The following is a 21,416-nucleotide window of genomic DNA, read 5'->3' on the forward strand; positions in this document are numbered from 1 at the left end:
TTTGCAAACCCTTTTGCCGTCTAGGGGTCAAAATGACGTAAATCTTATTCACCGGAGTTTCAATAAACAACACTATATCTGTAACATTTGATTCTCTAAGTAAGTCATCTAGGAAAACCCAACTATTCATTACTTCAGTTTCAAGTGTTTTCTGTGTTCAAAGGGAGATGATTTGTGGATATGTAATAATCAAAGGAAAAGGGTCCACTGCTTTTTCTGATTGTTTATATGCTTGAAAATTTGTGTGTGTGTGTTTACTGATTTTTTTTTAATCAGTTATACATATACATATGTTCCCATATCCCCTCCCTCTTGCATCTCCCTCCCACCCTCCCTATCCCACCCCTCCAGGCGGTCACAAAGCACCGAGCTGATCTCCCTGTGCTATGCGGCTGCTTCCCACTAGCTATCTACCTTACGTTTGGTAGTGTATATATGTCCATGCCTCTCTTTCGCTTTATGCTTGAAAATTGGTGAAGATTTATCTCTCTGTTTATTTCTGGAGAAAATTCAAGTCTCTGTTTAGCATTTTAAAAATAATACCTTCCAGGATCATACTATTGAGCTTATCAGATAAGTAAAGTGTACCTAGAAGGCATCCTGGATTTCCTGGATTGGCCTCATCCAGTCCATCTCCAAGTTATGTTATTTTCATCCTTGAAATATATCCTACTTCTCTTCAAATTCCATTGCCATTATTCAAGTCCATGACACTATTTTTTTTTTTTGCGGTACACGGGCCTCTCACTGTTGTGGCCTCTCCCGTTGTGGAGCACAGGCTCCGGACGCGCAGGCTCAGCGGCCATGGCTCACGGGCCCAGCCGCTCCGCGGCATGTGGGATCTTACCGGACCCGGGCACGAACCCGTGTCCCGTGCATCGGCAGGCGGACCCTCAACCACTGCGCCACCAGGGAAGCCCCCATGACACTATTATCTTTTGCTCAGGCCATTGCAATAGCCTTCTAACAGATCTGTCCACTTCCATTCTTGCTCCCTTCCAATCTACTCTCCACACAGTAAAAAGGGAAATGATTTTATAACTTAAACTAAATCGTACTTAAAACCTTTCAGTGGCTCACCATTAAACTATAAACTCCTTACCCCAACTCTTGGGAATGATGTGGTTCCTGACTACCTAATTTTTCTGCCTCTGTTGTTTCCCATATTTCCCTTATAATCACTGTATTGTGTGTCATGCTGGCCTTCTTTCAGATTCTAGACCATACCAAACTCTTTCCAACCAAAAGATCATTATGCTTATTATTACCATTGCCTGCAAAGCTCTTCTTCAAACTTCCCATGGTGGATTTCTTCTCATCCTTTGAGGATGAGCTAAATGTCAGTATCAGCTTAAATATTATTTTCTTTAAAATTTTTTTCCTGATTATCCTACAAAAGAGGGTTCCTTCCTCTATATCAAGTCTGTATCACAGCACCCTGTTTACTTCTTTCTGTAATCTATAATTACTATATTTGTTTACTCATTTAGTAATGTCTCCTCCACCAGATTATAAGCTCTAGGAGCACAGGATCATTTGTCTTTCTTATTCTCCTTTGATTTCCCCATGCTTTGTACATAATAGAAGTTTAACAAATATTGGTTATACAATGAAAGAAAAGGAGAAATTAGAATACATAATTGAACATAGGATGAGAATTTTTTTTCCAGGAACAACTTACTTGTGTAGTAGATGTTGATCCGGTGCTTTTAGTGTTCTCTTCAACTATGACTCTTGACTCTCTTGACTATGGGGCTTTTCTGTGTGTTATGATTATCTAGTTCCTTTTTTTCTCCCCAGAGGGCCCAGCGCCAGCAATGTATTTAAAGCAACAGGGGTAGACAAGTTCTGCAATAAAGATTTGTTTGCTTTAATTTTTTCTGTATTGGGTGGCTAGAGAACAGTTTAAGTACAACATAGCGTTACAAGGTTTAATTCTCAGCTAGATAACTGTACTATTGCTTACTTAAAAAAGGTAAGAGTAAGTAAGCTCCGTATTCTCTGGGCTTAGTGCCAAAGTTCTTTTGAAAGAGCCTTTTGTTTTTAATAGTGAGGTCATATCAATGGAAGAAGATTCTCAGCAGATTTAGCTATTTCCTAGAACGTGCTACTGACAAATAGGCTTTGAAAATAAGAGGTAATTTTAAAAGTTCTGTGTAAAGGAAAACATGACCATTTTGGTCTCACTGGTTTTGCTCTGGATGGGAAATTGGCTAATTCATAACTCAGATTTTGGAAAGAAGCTCTGACTATTCAAGGGGGTGATAGAGTCAGTTAATTCCAAGGGAGATGAGATGAATAAGATAGGCCAATATTTCTGTCACATATCTGGCATGAATAGTGGTTAAGAGGTCCAGAATGGAAATCCCTTAATTTAAATAAAGATTTTCTCTCTCGGGCTTCCCTGGTGGCGCAGTGGTTGAGAGTCCACCTGCCAATGCAGGGGACGCGGGTTCGTGCCCCGGTCCTGGAAGATCCCACATGCCGCGGAGCGGCTAGGCCCGTGAGCCATGGCCGCTGAGCCTGCGCGTCCGGAGCCTGTGCTCCACAACGGGAGAGGCCACAACAGTGAGAGGCCCGCGTACCGCCAAAAAAAAAAAAAAGATTTTCTCTCTCTAAGTCCCCACTTTAGTCTCTTACTAAGATTAATCTGTACTCAGTGGTCTGCAAATTAAGTAAATAATGGAAAAACCTGTCCAAGTAGTGGGTGTTTTTTCCTGTGAAACAAGACATAAAATCAGGCTGTTACAGGATAAAAAATTTTTTTCTGGACAGTGCTGTTTTGTTGTTCAGATAATAATTTGTGATTAGGATAGGGAGGGAGGCCAGTCAGCTGTTTCAAACAGTTCACTTCCAGTATCATGTAAACAAAGAGCATGACTTTGAGTCAGCCAGACCTAGGTTCATCTCTGTCTTTGCGATACTAGTTATGTGAATAAAATAGTTATACAGATAAAATAATAATGCATCTTATCATCAATGGAGTCATTCAATAAATGGAAGGTAATACTTATTTTTTTAATTTTTAATGAAATCAGGTTTCTTTATCTTTAGAGAAATGCACTTCAAAAAGATTTACTTCTTATGATAAATACTCATTTATCAAAATGTATATTATACTTTACATTTTTAGTCAATTGATTTTTTACAACAGTGCCACAACAGTTCAATGAGGAAAGCATGGTCTTTTTAACAGATGGTTACTGTGATAGCTGGATATGGACATACAAAAGGATAAAGTAACTCAAAATGGATCATCAACCTAAATATAAGAGCTAAAATTATAAAACTCTTAGAAGAAAGCATAAGAGTAAATCTTTGTGACCTTGGATTAGGTAATAATTTCTTAGGTGTCTGACACCAAAATCATGTACAACAAAAGAAAAAAAGAGACAAATTGAACTTCATCAATATTTAAAACTTTTGTGCTTCAAAGAACACCATCAAGAAGCTGAAACAACCCACAGAAAGGAAGAAGCATTTTCAAATCATATATCAAGTAAGAGACTTGTATCCAGAAGCCCATATATATAAAGAACTGTTATAATTCAATAATAAAAAGACAAACAACAGAATCTTTTCAATGAGTAAATGATTTGAATTGATCTTTCTCCAGAAAAAGATATAAAAATGGTCAATAAGCACATGAAAAGATCCTCAACATCATTAGTCATTAGGGAAATGGAAATCAAAACCATAATGAGATTATCACTTCACACCCACTGGGATGGCTTTAATTAAAGGATTAATGAGGGCGTGAAGAAACTGAAACCCTCATACATTGCTGGTAAGAATGTGAAGTGGTGTAAAACCTCTTTGGGAAACATTTTAGTAGTTCCCAACAAGTTAATCACAGATTTAATACAAGACCTAGCAATACTGCTGCTTAGATACATACCCAAAAGAATTGAAAACATACATCCAAAGGACTTCCCTAGTGGTCCAATGGTTAGGATTCTGTGCTTCCACTTGGGGTGGGGGGAGGGGTGTATGATCCCTGGTCAGGGAACTGGAATCCCGCATGCCGTGCGTAAACAAAATGTGATATATCTGCACAATGGAATGTTACTGGGCAATAACAAGAAATTAAGTACTGAGACATGCGACAACATGGGTGAACCATGAAAACATTATGCTTTGTGAAAGAAGACAGTCACAAAACACCACGTGTTTTATGATTCCATTTATATGAAATGTCCAGAATAGGCAAATACATAGAAACACAAAGTAGATGAATGGTTTCCAGGGACTGGGGGTAGGGGAGAATGTGAAGTGACTGCTAATGGGTACAAGGTTTCTTTTGGGGATGACGAAAATGTTCCCAAATAATGTTAATTATATTAGTCAGAGGTCTCCAAGGAAACAATCAATAAGATATATAGGGAGAAAGGTTTATTTTAAGGACTTGGCTTACGCAGTTGTGCAGGCTAGCAAGTCCAAAATCTGCAAGGTAGGCTGGCAGCATGGAGACCCAGGAAAAAGTTGATCTTGCAGCTCAAGGAGTCTGAAGGCAGTATACCGACAGAATTCACTCTGTGGAGGTCAGTCTTTATTCTTTTGAGGCCTTCAGCTGATAGGATGAATTCTACCCACATTATGGAGAATAATCTCCTTTCCTTGGAATCTTTTGATTTGCATGTTAATCTCATCTAAAAAATACTTAGACAGACACATCTAGAATCATGTTTAACCAAATATCTGGCAACTGTGACCCAGCCAAGTTGACACATAAAATTAACCATCCTGTAGTGATAGCTACACACTCCATATACTAAAACCCACTGAATAGTACATTTTAAAAAGTTGAATTTTATGGTATGTGAATTTTGCCCAAGTAAAGCTGTAATTTTGAAAATGTATATTTATGTTGGTTTGGTCAGGCATATATTTATAAGAATTACAGTGATTATACAATGCAAAAGAAAAATTTTAATGCTTTGAGCTTTATGTTCACAGCTACTTTCAATGTTAATTTAAACACTTTTTTGTAGAGTAGGAGGATAGATTGTTCAATAAAAGAATTTCAAGCATAAAAAACATATAATATTAAGATAAAATTCCCCAGAATAAGTGAAATAGAAATAATGTTCAAGGATAAAAAGAAATGGGGCCTCCCTGGTGGCGCAGTGGTTGAGAGTCCGCCTGCCGATGCAGGGGATACGGGTTCGTGCCCCGGTCTGGGAGGATCCCATATGCCGCGGAGCGGCTGGGCCCGTGAGCCGTGGCCGCTGGGCCTGCGCGTCCGGAGCCTGTGCTCCGCGGCGGGAGAGGCCACAACAGTGAGAGGCCCGCATACCGCAAAAAGAAAAAAAAAAAAAAAAAAAAAAAAAGAAATGATTTAATTTTCTAAATGTTTAAGAAGGGAGTATTCCTTTTTTAATGAATAGTGATAAGTATTAAATCCCTATGGTATGCAGTTTCATCATTTTTAAATGCTATAACCAAATATTACATCATTTGCAACTGTTTAAACTTTACATTTAAAAATGCATAAGGGAGGGCTTCCCTGGTGGTGCAGCGGTTGAGAGTCCGCCTGCCGATGCAGGGGACGCGGGTTCGTGCCCCGGTCCGGGAAGATCCCACATGCCGCGGAGCAGCTGGGCCCGTGAGCCATGGCCACTGAGCCTGCGCGTCCGGAGCCTGTGCTCCACAACGGGAGAGGCCACAACAGTGAGAGGCCTGTGTACCGCAAAGGAAAAAAAAAAAGAATAAAAATGCATAAGGGGATTCGTCATTTTTAAAAAATCTTCTGGGGAGTATGAGAGCAAAAAAAGTGAAGACATAGGCTTTCACATTTGGCTTCTGGCATCAGTTAGGCCTTGAGTCAAATTCCACCTCCAACAATTACTAGCTGGGTGACCCTGGGCAACTTGACACATCTCAAGGCTTCAAATTCTTTAGTGTAAAATAGAAAGTAGTATGAATATTAAATAAAATAATGCATGTAAAATACTTAGCACAGTACCTAACACAGTAATCATTCAATAACTGGTAATTACTGAATTGAAACTGTTTTTGCAGTAGACTATCAGTCAGCAAGAATCCATTACTTAGTATGTAGGCCCTCCTTCTTTTTACTCTGACAGTTGTTGTGAAATATATTGTGATACCCTTTTCTGCTAAGCTCAGAAAAGAATTCAGAATCCTTCTCAACATAGCTTTTGTCTTTTGCCCCTACAGGTCATTCAGACTTAGGCCAAATCTTGACTGCTTTTCCTGATACAGTGGAAAGAACATAGGCCTTATGTGCAGGAAAGAATTAAAATAGCAGACCTAAGACTTCTATTCTTAGAAAGTCCTGCTTACAAGGTTGGCCATTAGCTGACATCTGGAAACTTGAATAGTAAACAGTTCCCTCTATTATAAAACTTTCCCTAGACGGTAAGAGAGTCTTACTGTGCCTACCATGTATAAACTGTATGGTTTCTGCTGAATAATTGGTTTCATTCTAAGAGACTGGAATTTTGGTACATCCTAGGCAGAGGGTACCTAAATGGCCAGCCACCAATTAAAACCTTGGGTGCTGAGTTTCTAATGAGCTCTCTTGATAGCCCACATTTTACACATATTGTCACAGTACATTGCCAAAGATTGCATCTTGCAAGACTCTACTGGGAGAGAACTTTTGTAACTTGTGCCTGGTTCCCTCCAGATTTTGCCCAATGTATTTTTTCTCTTTATGGATTTTGCTTTGTGTCTTTTTGCTATACTAAAGTATAACCATGAGTCTGACTATATGCTGAGTCTTATGAGTCACCAGACCTGAAGGTGGTCTTGGGGACCCTCGACACACCTTGGAATCAAACACAAGAGACTCCTCTTTTCATTTCACACTCTTGTAGCTAGGTGATCTTGAACAAGTTAATTATCTACTCTACATCTCAGCATCTTCACCTATATGTTGAGACTGTTTCCAACCTGAGTTGTGAGGATTAAATGATATTTATTTTGAAATAATTAACACAGAGTGGATACCCCCTCCCCTTGGTTTACTATGACCAAGTAAAGTTGTCCCTCTGTATCCGTGGGGTATTGGTTCCAGGAGCCTCTTCAGATATTAAAATCCAAGGATGTTCAAGTCCCTTATATAAAATGGTGTAGTATTTGCATATAACCTACACACATCCTCCTGTAGGCTTTTAATCATCTCTAGATTACTTATAATGGTACGTATATAGTTACCAGCACTGGGCAAATTCAAGTTTTGCTTTTTGGAATTTTCTGGAATTTTTTAAAATTTATTTTTGATCCAAGTTTGGTTGAATCCACAGATGCTTACAACCCACAGATATGGAGGACTGACTGTACTCAACGTCAGTGAGAAGAGTAAAGCCATCCCACTTATTTCTAGAAAACTGGTAGATAATAACCAACAGAAATCAGTAAAATATTAAACAGACAATAAGGGAACAAAGGTTTGAAAACGGGAACAAAGGTTTGAAAACAGCAACAAAATTAATAACTTCTCACTGCACTGATCAAGACAAAGGAAGAGGTAACACAATTTACCAGTATCCATACTAATGGTCCTACAGTCATTAAGAGGCTAATAATATAAATAACTTTATGCCAATATGTTTAACAATATATGAAATGGGCAAATTCCTTACAAAATACAACTTATATATGAAATTAAACATCTGAATATCCTATAATTGTTTAAAGAAATTGAGTTCCTTACTAAATCCTTTCACATGAAAAATTCCAGAACTGGGGCTTCCCTGGTGGCGCAGTGGTTAAGAATCCACCTGCCAATGCAGGGTACACAGGTTCGAGCCCTGGTCCAGGAAGATCTCACATGCTGCGGAACAGCTAAGCCTGTGCACCACGACTACTGAGCCTGCACTCTAGAGCCCGTGAGCCACAACACCTGAGCCTGCATGCCACAACTACTGAAACCTATGTGCCTAAAGCCCATGCTGTGCAACAGGAGAAGCCACTGCAATGAGAAGCCCGTGCACTGCAAGGAAGAGTAGCCCCCACTCTCCAAACTAGAGAAAGCCGGAGCACAGCAACAAGCACCCAGTGCAGCCCAAAAAAAAAAAAAATCTGGAACTAAACGGTTTTCCCTTGTGAACTCTTACATATATTTGAGAAACAAATAACACCAGTCTTAACACGAACACTTTGTGAAAGTAGGGGAGAAACAATTCCCAACTCATTTCATAAGCTTAGTGTAACCCTGATAGAAAACATGACAAAGACTTTAGTTGAAAAAAACAACTACAGAACAAAGTTGATTATAAACTCTTAAAACTAGAAAGGAATTTCCTCAGTGTTATATTGAATAAAAAGCAGATCATACTTAATGATAGGATATTGAATGCTTCCTTCTAAAATTGGAAAGAAGGTAAAAATGTTCACTCTATTTACTTCTTTTCAGCATTATTCTGGATGTTCTACCAGTACAATAAGGCAAAAAGATGAACAAAAGTCATAAAAATCAGGAAGGAAAAAGTAAAACTGTTTCTGTTTGCAAGTAACATGATCGTGTATGTAGAAAATCCAAAGAGATGCACTAAAAAGTTACTACAACTAGTACCAAAAAAAATCAGTATATAAAAATCAATTGTATTAAAAAACTAAACATACTCCTGCCATACAATCCAACAATTGAACTCCTTGGTATTTACCCAAAGAAGTTGAAAACTTAAGTCTGTGCAGTAACCTGCACACAGATGTTTAAAGCAGCTTTATTCATAATTGCCAAAACTTGAAAGCAACCAAGATGTCTTTCAGTAAGTGAATGGATAAACTGTGGTACATCCAGACGGTGGAATATTATTCAGCACTGAAAAGAAATAGCTATCAAGCCATGAAAAGACATTGAAGAATTTTAAATTCATAGTACTGAATGAAAGAAGCCAATCTGAAAAGGCTGCATACTGTATGATTCCAACTAAATGACATTCTGGAAGGCAAAACTGTGGAGACATTAATAAGATCAGTGATTGCCAGTGGTTTGAGGGAAGGAAGGATGAATCTACAGAGCACAGAGGATTTTTAGGGCAATGAAACTATTCATTATGATACCGTAATGGTGAGTACATATAATTATACATTTGTCCAAAGCCATAGAATATGCAATACTAAGATACTAATGTAAACTATGGACTTTGAGTGATAATGATATGTCAGTATATGTTCTTCAGTTGTTAACAAATGTACAACTCTGGTGGAGGATGTCGATAATGGGGTAGGCTATGCATGTTGAGGGGCAGGAGGTACGTATAAAATCCCAAAATCTCATAACATAATACAAAAATGTCTAGGTTTGAATTGAAAATCATATGTCATACCAAGAACCTGGGAGATCTCAAACTGAATTTTAAAAGGCATCAATGTATGCCAACACCAAGATACTAGAATTATCTGACAAAGATTTTACAGCAGTTATCATTTTTTAAAAACACTTCAACAAGCAGTTATAAACATGCTTAAAATGTAAAAAGAAAGCCTTGGCAAAGAAATGAAAAATAGGAAAAGCAAATATAATTTTTAGAATTGAAAGATGCAGTAGCTGAAATTAAAAGCTCGGGGGATAGACTCAACAGCAGAATGAAAGATATACAGGAAAGAATCAGTGAACTAGGTGATGGAGTGTTACAAGTATTACCCAATCTGAACAAAAGAGTAAACAGACATTTAAAAAAAAAAAAACAAACAAGAGGCTATGGGACCGTGACAAAAGAGCTAATATTTATGTTCTTGGTGTCCTGGAAGGAGAAAAGAAAGAAGGTAGAGATTAAAAAAAAAGTACTTGAGTAAATAATGGCTTGAAAACTTCCCAAATTTGGCAGAAGACATAAACCTGATTCAAGAAGATGAGCAAACCCAGAACAGGGTATATATAGTCAAAGAAATCCATGTTGAGACACATGATCAAACTTCAGCATACTAAAGACAAAACAATTTTAAAACAATGAGAGAGAAATGACTCCATATCCATAGGGGCAAAACAAATCAAATGACAGTGGATTTCACGTCTGAATTCATGTAAGTGGCACATTTTTCAAGTACTGAAAGAAGAACTGTCAAACCAGAATCCTATACCCAATGAATATATCCTTCTTTCAGGAATTGAGAGAAGCAAAGGATTCTTAGGTTTGTTGCCGGCAAATCTATCCTATGGGTAAAGGAAGTTCTCTAAACAGAAAGAAATAAAAGAAGGAACCTTGGAACATCAGGAATGCAGAAAGAATACAGTAAGCAAAAATATGGGCATTTACAATAGGCTTTCCTTTTCCTTTTGAGCCTTCTAAGTAATTGTTTAATGGATGAAGCAAAAAATTTTAACACTGTTGTACTTCTTTTTTTTAACAGCTTATTGAGGCACAGTTCACCCATTTTAAAGCACACAGTGGTTTTGGTATATTACATTATTAATTTTAACTTGAGGTAAAATATACATAACTTAAATTTTGCATTTGACCATTTTTAAGTATAAGGTTCAGTGGCACTAATACATTCGCGCTGTTGTGCAACCATCACCCCTGTGCATTTCTAGAATTTTTTCATCATCCCAAACTGAAACTCTGTACCCATTAAATAACAATTTCCTATTCTCCCCTTCCACCAGCCTCTGATAACCACTGTTCTTCTTTCTAGCTCTATGATTTGACTATTACAGGTACCTCATATAGGCGAAATCTTACAATATTTGTCCTTTTGTGTCTTCCTGATTTCACTTAACATAATGTCTTTATGTTAACATAAGGTTCTTCCATTTTGCAGCATATATGAGATTTTCATTTCTTTTTAATGGTGGATAGTATTCCTTTGTGTGTGTGTATTTATACATATGCACACATTTTGTTTATCCATTCATCTGTCAATGGACATTTTCTAATGTTTTCACTTTTTTGCAATTGTGAATAATACTGCTATAAACATTGGCTTACAGAATTCTCTGTTGAGGACCCCCGCTTTCAGTTCTTTTATGTGTGTACCCAGAAGTGTAATTGCTTTATCATATGGTACATCTACAGACTATACCATTTTACATCCCCACCAGCAAATCTTAAGAGTTCAGTTTCTCCACATCCTTGGTAATACTTGTCATTTTCTGTTTTTTTCCGTAATAGCCATCCTAACAGGTGTGAAGCAGTATCTCGTTGTGGTTTTGATTTTCATTTTCCTACTGATTAGTGATGTTGAGCATCTCTTTATGTACTTACTGGCCATTTGTATATCTTCTTTACTGAAATGTCTACTCAAGTCCTTGTCTTTTTTTTTTTTTTTAAACAGTAGGTCCTTTTTGGTTATCTCTTTTAAATATAACCGTGTGTACATGTCAATCCCAAACTCCCAATCTATCCCTCCCCGCCATGCTTCTCCCCTGGTAACCATAAGTTTATTCTCTGAGTTTTTGAATCTGTTTCTGGTTTGTAAATAAGTTCATTTGTATGTTTTTTCTTTTTTTTAGATTCTGCATGTAAGCAATATCATATGATATTTTTCTTTCTCTGTCTGACTCGCTTCACTTAGTATGATAATCTCCAGGTCCATCCATGTTGCTGCAAGTGGCATTATTTCATTCTTTTTAATGACTAATATTCCATTATATATATGTACCACATCTTCTTTATCCATTCATCTGTCAATGGACATTTAGGTTGCTTTCATGTGTCAGCTATTGTAAACAGTGCTTCAGTGAACATTGGGGTGCATATATCCTTTCAAACCATGTTTTTCTCCAGATATATGCCCAGGAGTGGGATTGCTGGATCATATGGTAACTCTATTTTTAGTTTTCTTAAGGAACCTCCACACTGTTCTTCATAGTGGCTATACCAATTTACATTCCCACCAACAGTGTGGGAGGGTTCCCTTTTCTCCATGCCCTCTCCAGCATTTATTGTTTGTAGATTTTTTGATGATGGCCATTCTGACCATGTGAGGTGATATCTCATTGTAGTCTTGACTTGCATTTCTCTCATAATTAACGATGTTGAGCATCTTTTCATGTGCCTCTTGGCCATCTGTATGTCTTCTTTGGAGAAATGTCTGTTTAGGTCTTCTGCCCATTTTTGGATTGGGTTGTTTGTTTTTTGGATATTGAGCCACATGTGCTCTTTGTAAATTTTGGACACTAATCCCTTGTTGTTCGCATCATTTGTGAATATTTTCTCCCGTTCTGTGGGTTGTCTTTTTGTTTTGTTTGTGATTTCCTTTGCTGTGCAAAAGCTTTTAAGTTTAATTAGGTCCCATTTGTTTATTTTTGTTTTTATTTCCATTACTCTGGGAGATGGATTGAAAAATATATTGCAAGCAACCATACTCCAATAAAAATTAATTTAAAAAAAGAGAAAAACATATTGCTGTGATTTATGTCAAAGAGTATTCTGCCTATGTTTTCCTCTAAGAGTTGTATAGTATCCGGTCTTACATTTAGGTCTTTAATCCATTTTGAGTTAACTTTTGTGTATGGTGTTAAAGAATGTTCTAGTTTCATTTTTTTACATGTAGCTGTCTGGTTTTCCTAGCACCATTTATTGAAAAGACTGTCTTTTCTTCATTGTATTTGCCTCCTTTGTCATAGATTAATTGACCATAGATGCGTGGGGTTATCTCTGGGCTTTCTATCCTATTCCATTGATCTATATTTCTGTTTTTGTGCCAGTACTATACTGTTTTGATGACTGTAGCTTTATAGTATAGTCTGAAGTCAGGGAGCCTGGTTCCTCCAGCTCCATTTTTCATTTTCAAGATTGCTTTGGCTGGGCTTCCTTGGTGGCGCAGTGGTTAAGAATCCGCCTGCCAATGCAGGGGACATGGGTTTGAGCCCTGGCTTGGGAACCGCATGTCACGGAGCAACTAAGCCTGTGCGCCACAACTACTGAGCCTGCGCTCTAGAGCCTGCGAGCCACAACTACTGGACCCGTGCGCCACAACTACTGAAGCCCGCGTGCCTAGAGCCCATGCTCTGCAACAGGAGAAGCCATGGCAAAACCCACACATCGCAATGAAGAGTAGCCCCTGCTTGCCGCAACTAGAGAAAGCCCAAGTGCAGCAACGAAGACCCAATGCAGCCAAAAATAAATAAATTTAAAAAAAAAAGATTGCTATGGTATTCGAGGTCTTTTGTGTCTCCATACAAATTTTAAGATTTTTTTGATCTAGTTCTGTGAAAAAGGCCATTGGTAATTTGATAGGGATTGAATTGAATCTGTAGATTACCATTTTTTTTTTTTTTTTGGCTGCACCACACAGCTTGCACCAATCAGGATTGAACCCAGGTCCACAACAGTGAAAATGCCAAGTCCTATCAACTGGACTGCCTGGGAATTCCCAAGTCCTTGTCCATTTTTGAATTGAGTCATTTGATTTTTGTTCTTGAGCTTAGTTCTTTATGTATACTGAATATTAATTCCTTCTTACATACTTGATAAATTGGAGAATATCTTTATTACATGGATAGAGAAAACCACCAACTATATAAACAACAAAGGATAATCTTAATTACATTAACTACCATATTGGAGATAGCAGCTCTAGCAATCTGGGTTGAATGTGGTTGTTTACAATAGCTATGTTAAAATTACAGATTTTGGGCTTCCCTGGTGGCACAGTGGTTGGGAGTCCGCCTGCCAATGCAGGGGACACGGGTTCGTGCCCTGGTCTGGGAAGATCCCACATGCCGCAGAGCGGCTGGGCCCGTGAGCCATGGCCGCTGAGCCTGCACCGGAGCCTTTGCTCCGCAATGCGAGAGGCCACAACAGTGAGAGGCCCACGTACCGGAAAAAAAAAAAAAAAAAATTACAGATTTTTAGGTAAGGTTAAGAATGAGGCAAAGGACAGAGTTTGGTGGAGAGGATTTAATTTTAAGTGAGAAGAATGATACATGAGAATATAAAAGTGTGAGGGAGCTGGTTGTGTTTAAGAAATTGTGTTGGTACAGGCATTTTGGAAAACAGTACGGAGGATCCTCAAAAAATTAAAAATAGGGACCTCCCCAGCAGTCCAGTGGTTAAGAATCCACACTTCCAGGACTTCCCTGGTGGTCCAGTGGTAAAAGAATCCACCTTCCAATGCAGGGGACGCAGGTTCAGTCCCTGGTCAGGGAACTGAGATCCCACATGCTGAAGGGCAACTAAGCCCAAGCTCCATGACTACTGAGCCCGTGCGCCTCAACGAGAGAGCCTTCATGCCGCAAACTACAGAGCCCACACACCCTGGAGCCTGCACACCACAGCTAGAGAGAAGCCCACGCGCCGCAATGAAAGATCCTGCATGCTGCACCTAAGTCCCAACACAACCCCCCAACATAAATAAATAAATAATCCACACTTCCACTGCAGGGGGCACAGGTTCAATCCCTGGTCACGGAACTAAGATCCTGTATGCTGCGCGATGCAGCAAAAAAAAATTAAAATTAAAAATAGAACTACCAGGGACTTCCTGGTGGTTCAGTGGTTAAGACTCCACGCTTCCAATGCAGGGGGCTCGGGTTTGGTCCTGGTCAGGGAACTACATGCCGCATCTAAGAGTTCACATGCTGCAACTAAAGATCCTGCATGCCACACCTAAAAGATCCCACATGCCTCAACAAAGATCCCACGCTGGCAGTGGAGATCCCGAGTGCCGCAACTAAATAAATGCCAGTGCAGCCAAATTAATTAATTAATTAATTTAAAAATAGAACTACCATATAATCCAGCAATTTCACTTCTGGGAATATATCCAAAGGAAATGAAAACACTAACTCGAAAAGATACCTGCACACCCATGTTCATAGCATTATTTATAACAGCCCAGACATGAAAACAACCTAAGTGTCCATCAAGGGATGAATGGATAAAGTAATACAATGGAATATTATTCGGCCATAAAAAATAACAAATGAGGAAATCCTGCAATTTGCAACAACATGGATGGACCTTGAGGGCATTATGCTAAGAGAAATAAGTCAGAAAGAGAAAGACAAATATTGTATGATCTCACTTATATATGGAATCTAAAAACATCTTTGCACGCGTGTGTGTGTGTGTGTGTGTGTAATAGAAAAGGGGATCAGATTATGTGTGGTTACCAGAGGGATCAGGGGAAGGGGAGTAAGTGGTCAAAAGGTACAAATTCCCAGTTACAAGATAAATAAATACTAGGGGCATAATCTACAGCATAGCTATAGTTAACACTGCTGTATGATATATATGAAATTGTTAAGAGAGTAAGTAAACTCTAAGTGATCTCATCACAAGAAAAAAAATTTTTCTTTTTTTTTGCTTTCTCTTTTGATTGTATCTATAAGAGATGACGATGCTAAATAAATGTATAGCTGCAATCATTTCACAGTATATGTAACTCAAACCATTATGCTGTACACCTTAAACTTAGATAGTGATATATCTCAATTATATCTCAGTAAAACTGGAGAAAAATTAATTAGCATAACAAGCCAAAAAAAAAAAGGAGAGAAATTGTGCCTAGGAAGAGCAGAATTCAAGAAACTGGGGGAAGGTGGTGATACTGCTTAGTAGGGTTAGAAGAGAACAACTAGTGGAGTACCTCGAAACTTATACCATAGGAACTTCCCTGGTGGTCCAGTGGCTAAGAATCCAATGCAGGTTCCATTCCTGGTCATGGAACTAAGATCCCGCATGCCGTGGGGCAACTGAGCCTGCGAGCCACAACTAGAGAGCCCAGGCACCACAACTAGAGAGCCTGCATACTGCAACTACAGAGCCCATGTGCTCTGGAGCCCCCGCGCCACAACTAGAGAGAATCCCGCACACGGCTACGAAGAGCCCACGTGCCACAACAAAAGATTCCACATGCCACAACGGAGATCCCGCATGCTGCTGCAACTAAGACCCCAAGCAGCCAAATAAATAAATTTTTTTTAAAATGTATGCCATGGAATATATATTTTCATTCATTCAGAAAATATTTAATACCTGCTCTTTGATTAGGCAATTTTCTAGATGCTTTGGATACATCAGTAAACAAAATAGGTAGAGATCTGTGCCTCTGTGGAGCTGACATTCTTCCAAAGGGGGGATGGAAATCATAATAAATAATTCTTACCTATTTGTAGAGTGATATTGTAACCCAGTACTCAGATTATATATAAACAAGCTGAACTTTATCTGAAGGTCAGTCACCTTATTCTTGTTTGGAAAACAAAAAAGGCCACGTTTTTGTCAGATTTTAAGATATCTTGGAAAAAGGCAAAGCCATTATTACCTTTCTCCTTTTTATTAAGTACCTCTCTCTCCTTTGGTTTCCTCTTTTGCCTAGCTACCTGATTAACAATGGAGTGCTTTTGTGGAGATGTTCCTCCTCCTATTGTTCATATCCTTTTCATATTAGGATTGATTCTGTAAAAGAAAATCATCATGGACCTTCCTCTTCTAGATTTCAAGGTCAACACAAGTTTCTGTAGCCTCTTGAAATGACTTTCTTGCCCACAGAATCAGTTTTATTTCAAAGGGAAAAGTAAAGGATTTCTCTGCTCCTTTCCTAGTGACCAGTGGCAGGATTTGAGATCTCAAGGCTCCAACACACAATTAAAAAAACTGCAAAAGATATGATTTCATCTAATTTTCAGATGGATAGAAAGTGATTTTTTTCCCCATTTTAACAAGGAGGGGACTTCCCTGGTGGCACAGTGATTGAGAGTCTGCCTGCCGATGCAGGGGACACGGGTTCGTGCCCCGGTCCGGGAAGATCCCACATGCCGCAGAGCAGCTGGGCCCGTGAGCCATGGCCGCTGAGCCTGCGCGTCCGGAGCCTGTGCTCCGCAACAGGAGAGGCCACAACAGTGAGAGGCCTGCATACCACAAAAAAAAAAGAAAAAGAAAAAAAATGAGGAGGGCTTCCCTGGTGGCGCAGTGGTTGAGAATTTGCCTGCCAATGCAGGGGACACGGGTTCAAGCCCTGGTCTGGGAAGATCCCCCATGCCGTGGAGCAACTGGGCCTATGAGCCACAACTACTGAGCCTGTGCTCCGCAACGGGAGGCCGCGATAGTGAGAAGCCCGTGCACCACGATGAAGAGTGGCCCCCGCTTGCCGCAACTAGAGAAAGCCCTCGCACAGAAACGAAGACCCAACACAACCATAAGTAAATTAATTAATTTTTTAAAAAAGTAAAAGTGAGGATTAGTTCAAAGAATAATTTTTCCAAATGAGGAACTCCTGAATAGGTTCCTCTGAGGTATCATCTCCAGCAGGATTTGACAAGGAAATCTCTTTAGTTGAGTCTCACTTATTAAAAATGAATTACCTAGATCTGGTTTCAGAAATGTTAGAGGAAAGGAAAGACTGACCCATCATTTTTTTCCCCAACTCTTAATATATGGATTAGAGAGGAGAAATACAAATAATGCCAGGAAAAGCAACGTAACATCTGTGGAGACGTTGGTAGGAGAACTCAAGATGCTGGGCATTGGGGAAAAGTGTGTCTTTAAAGTTAGTTGAAGTGGGTAATGGATGCTTTCTTTCCTAGAAAGAGAAAGAAAAGTATTCTTTTTAAAAATTCAAAGCTTTCTACTCCTTCATTCTTTTACACCCTCTTCTCTACAGAAAACACATTAAGAAAGGAGTTAACCCTTTACATTAAGGGGTTTGTCCTGTTTTCTGAGAAGCAATTTTGACTTCTTTAAAAATTATTTTTATTTTATTGTTGTTAGAAACAGTACATACTCGTAAATATTCCTTTTAATGAAGAAAGATGTGAATTAAAAGATAAAGTTACCCTTCCCAGAAATATAATAGTTTAGCATATACCCTTTCAAACTTTTTCCTATATACATATAGCCAGTTTTTTCCAACACTTTATTACGAAATTTTTCAGCATACAGAAGTTTGAAAAAACTAAACACAAAATATTCCATTACCTAGATTTTTTCATTAATATTTGACTGATTTATCATATATTTATCCATCTTTTATCCCATCCTATTTTTGGACATGCTGCAAAGTAAATTGTAGGCATTGATATACTTCCCCCATAAATATTTCATCATATCAGAATCAAGATCTCAGTATTTGCTTATAGGGTTTTTCTTTTGAGGTGAATTTACCATCAGTAAAATGCACAGGGCTTCTCCAGTGGTGCAGTGGTTAAGAATCCACCTGCCAGTGCAGGAGACACAGGTTCGAGCCCTGGTCCAGGAAGATCCCACATGCCACGGAGCAACTAAGCCCGTGTGTCACAACTACTGAGCCTGTGCTCTAGAGCGTGCGAGCCACAACTACTGAGCCCACGCACCACAACTACGGAAGCCCATGCGCCTAGAGCCCGTGCTCCACAACAAGAGAAGCCACCGCAATGGGAAGCCCGCACACTGCAACGAAGAGTAGCTCCCGCTCACCACAACTAGAGAAAGCCTGAGCACAGCAATGAAGACCCAATGCAGCATGCATGCATGCATCAATCAATCAATCAGTCTTCTCAGAGTGACATCAATAGCTAGTTAGGTTATATAATTTTTAAAATAGGGCTTCTCTGGTGGCTCAATCGTTAAGAATCTGCCTGCCCTCTCCAAGACCAGCACCATGGCAAAATGAGGAAACAACTAACAAGTGAAGAGTTTGCACAATGGAAAACCACCCTGACCATCTCTTGAATTTACAGGGATCATAGGTGGAACGTTCCTTTCACTAGCAGCCATATTTGGCTGTTCTATTTCTGCATCACACTCATCCCTCAATAAAGTCAGTGACTGGATCTTCTCCCAAAGTTTCCCCTGCTTTCCATCAGGCATGGGGAAAAAAATCAAGAGACATTAGTATCTGCAACTGAGGAAGTCTTAATCCAATCCAGAAGAAAAGCATCTGTTATGGAAAGAATGAGATATTCAAGGATGTTGGAGACACTGCTCTGAACACATTCTGCACAGCAGTAAAGCAGATTGCTGAGAAAGGAAAAATTCATTCATTTCCAGGAAAATCTTCTCCAATGGTTTGAGAAGAATCTTCTTGTATTCGAGATTCCCTACACTCTGCAAAAAGGCAGTATGTATCAAAAAATCTTTAAAATTTGTGTGCCCTACAACACAGCAATTCTGGAATTTATCCTAACAAGGTAATGAAAACTGGCCCATAGATATTTAACAACAAAGATGTTTATCAAAGTGCTGTTTGTAATAGTGAACTCTGCAAACATTGTACCAAAAAGTAAATTATGGGTACATCTATTTCATGTAACCATTATATATAAGAGAGCATCTGTTAGAATGAAAAGTGCGTTATGATAGTTAAGTGGAAAAAGTAAATTACAAAATATAGGTGCAACATGATGACTTAAGAGTCTTTTTTTGTCCTCTGTTATTTGCTTGTTTTCTGTAGCAAACATGTATAATTCTTCTAGTAAGAAAAGTTTTTTAAAATGATGAGAAATTCTGTTTCTAAGATCTCATGGAAGCATAAAAAGTCTACAGTAAAAAATGTATATGAGTAAAAAAAACAAGAATCCGCCTGCCAATGCAGGGAACACGGGTTCGAGCTCTGGTCCGGGAAGATCCCACATGCCGCGGAGCTACTAAGCCCGTGCACCACAACTATTGAACCTGCACTCTAGCGCCCGTGATCCACAACTACTGAAGCCCGCACGCCTAGAGTCTGTGCTCCGCAACAAGAGAAGCCACCACAGTGAGAAGCCTGTGCACCTCAACGAAGAGTAGCCCCCGCTCGCCGCAACCAGAGAAGGGCCCGCGTGCAGCAACGAAGACCCAACGCAGCCTAAAATAAAATAAATTTATTTTTAAAATTATAAATCAATCAATCTTCTCAGAGTAACATCAATAGCTAGTTAGGTTATATAATTTTAAAAAAATAAAATGCACAAATCTTAAATGTACTTTTGCTCAGTTTTTTTAAATTTTCATACACCTTTGTAACCCAGACCCTTCTCAAGAACACTATCATCACCCCGGAAAGTTCCCTCATGCCCTTTGCTAGACAACCCCCACCCTATGTAGCTATTTAATGGGGGGTTTTTTTAAGTATTTTTAAAAATCAGCCCTTGCTATAATATTATTCTGCAACTTGGAGAATATGTTTTCAAATGAGTAAGTATATACCTCATTTCGTTTTAATAGCTGCATATTCATTATTTAAATGTACCAAAGTTTACTTCCTTGTTGATAAACCTTTAAGTTGTCTACACTTTTTAATTACAGACTTTGTAGTTATACATTCAGCTTTGGTTCCCTATCAACAGGTGGACTCCAGTCTTCTACCAGATGTAACCCCAGACAGAAACTTGTTATATTACCCTACCTCCATAAGTTATTTTCCCTTAGATATACCTGCAATCCATGCTGCTATATCATCAGATTTGTCAAATGAATAAACTCATTTGATGTAACAAATCACATATTTATGAAAAATAACCCCCCCTTTTTTTTGAGGGCGAGTTTATTATGCTTTCATTTTAGTTTGGATGTGGTAATAACTTTCCCCCCAAATTTTTTTAATGAGAAATGTGACTTTATTTTACGTTTTTGTGAATCTCCTTAATGTCTGGCTTAAATATAGGACAGCTGCATCTATTTTTGCCTTCTATCTGTTGTGATGTTATTCTGGTTTAAATACATGAAGAAATCTGACCTCAAATAGGTAAAAAGTTGTAAAAGGAAGATTTTAATAATTTCAGATAATTGTAGATATTCTTTGATACTGCAGCAAAATAAATTAATAAATGTAATAGTTCCTTAACACTGCAGTGTTGGAGTATGAAATCAATGGAGTATTAAAATCCATTGGTCTCTCTTGCAATTTAAATGGATTTTTTACCCATGTATGATTCTATCACTTCCTGCATTGGTCATTGAAAAATATTAATTCACTGTATTATATTGCTCTTCCATTTCCTATATGTATCCAAAACAATTCACATTTGTTAATTGCCACTTATTTCATGAGAAAAACTTAAGTATTAAAAAACTGAGAATCTCATGGTAGTTAACGGACAGAAGTTTTCCAAAATTCCAGTGTTCACTCAAACTTAAATTTTGTCATCGGAAACATTTTCAATTGGGTTTCTTTTTTTTTTTTTTTTTTTTTTATGCTGTACGTGGGCCTCTCACTGTTGTGGCCTCTCCCGTTGCGGAGCACAGGCTCCAGACGCGCAGGCTCAGCGGCCATGGCTCACGGGCCCAGCCGCTCCACGGCATGTGGGATCCTCCCAGACCGGGGCACGAACCCGTGTCCCCTGCACCGGCAGGCGGACTCTCAACCACTGCGCCACCAGGGAAGCCCTCAATTGGGTTTCTTGAAGTAACAAGTTCACTTGACTTACTTTCAGTTCCTAGGTTAGAATAACCATTGTCTGTCAGTTCCTTTAAGTAAAAACGGTGTTCCATGAAAAAAGCAACTAGTTCAGCTCACCATTCAAATATTTGCACAAGTGCATTACCTTAAGATAACCATCATACCTCAGTGTGCAGCAGAAGTGCTTTATGCATACTTCC

General features: G+C 38.8%; 1 protein-coding gene across 6 annotated transcripts in view; it reads left to right on the top strand.

Moving 5' to 3' along the window:
* ASH1L (ASH1 like histone lysine methyltransferase) overlaps nt 1–21,416 on the top strand; it is a 218,158-nt gene that overhangs the window by 148,990 nt on the left and 47,752 nt on the right. The window lies entirely within an intron of this gene.

This window comes from Mesoplodon bidens, assembly GCF_964165515.1.
Source record: "Mesoplodon bidens genome assembly, chromosome: 2".
Taxonomy (NCBI): Eukaryota; Metazoa; Chordata; class Mammalia; order Artiodactyla; family Ziphiidae; genus Mesoplodon; species Mesoplodon bidens.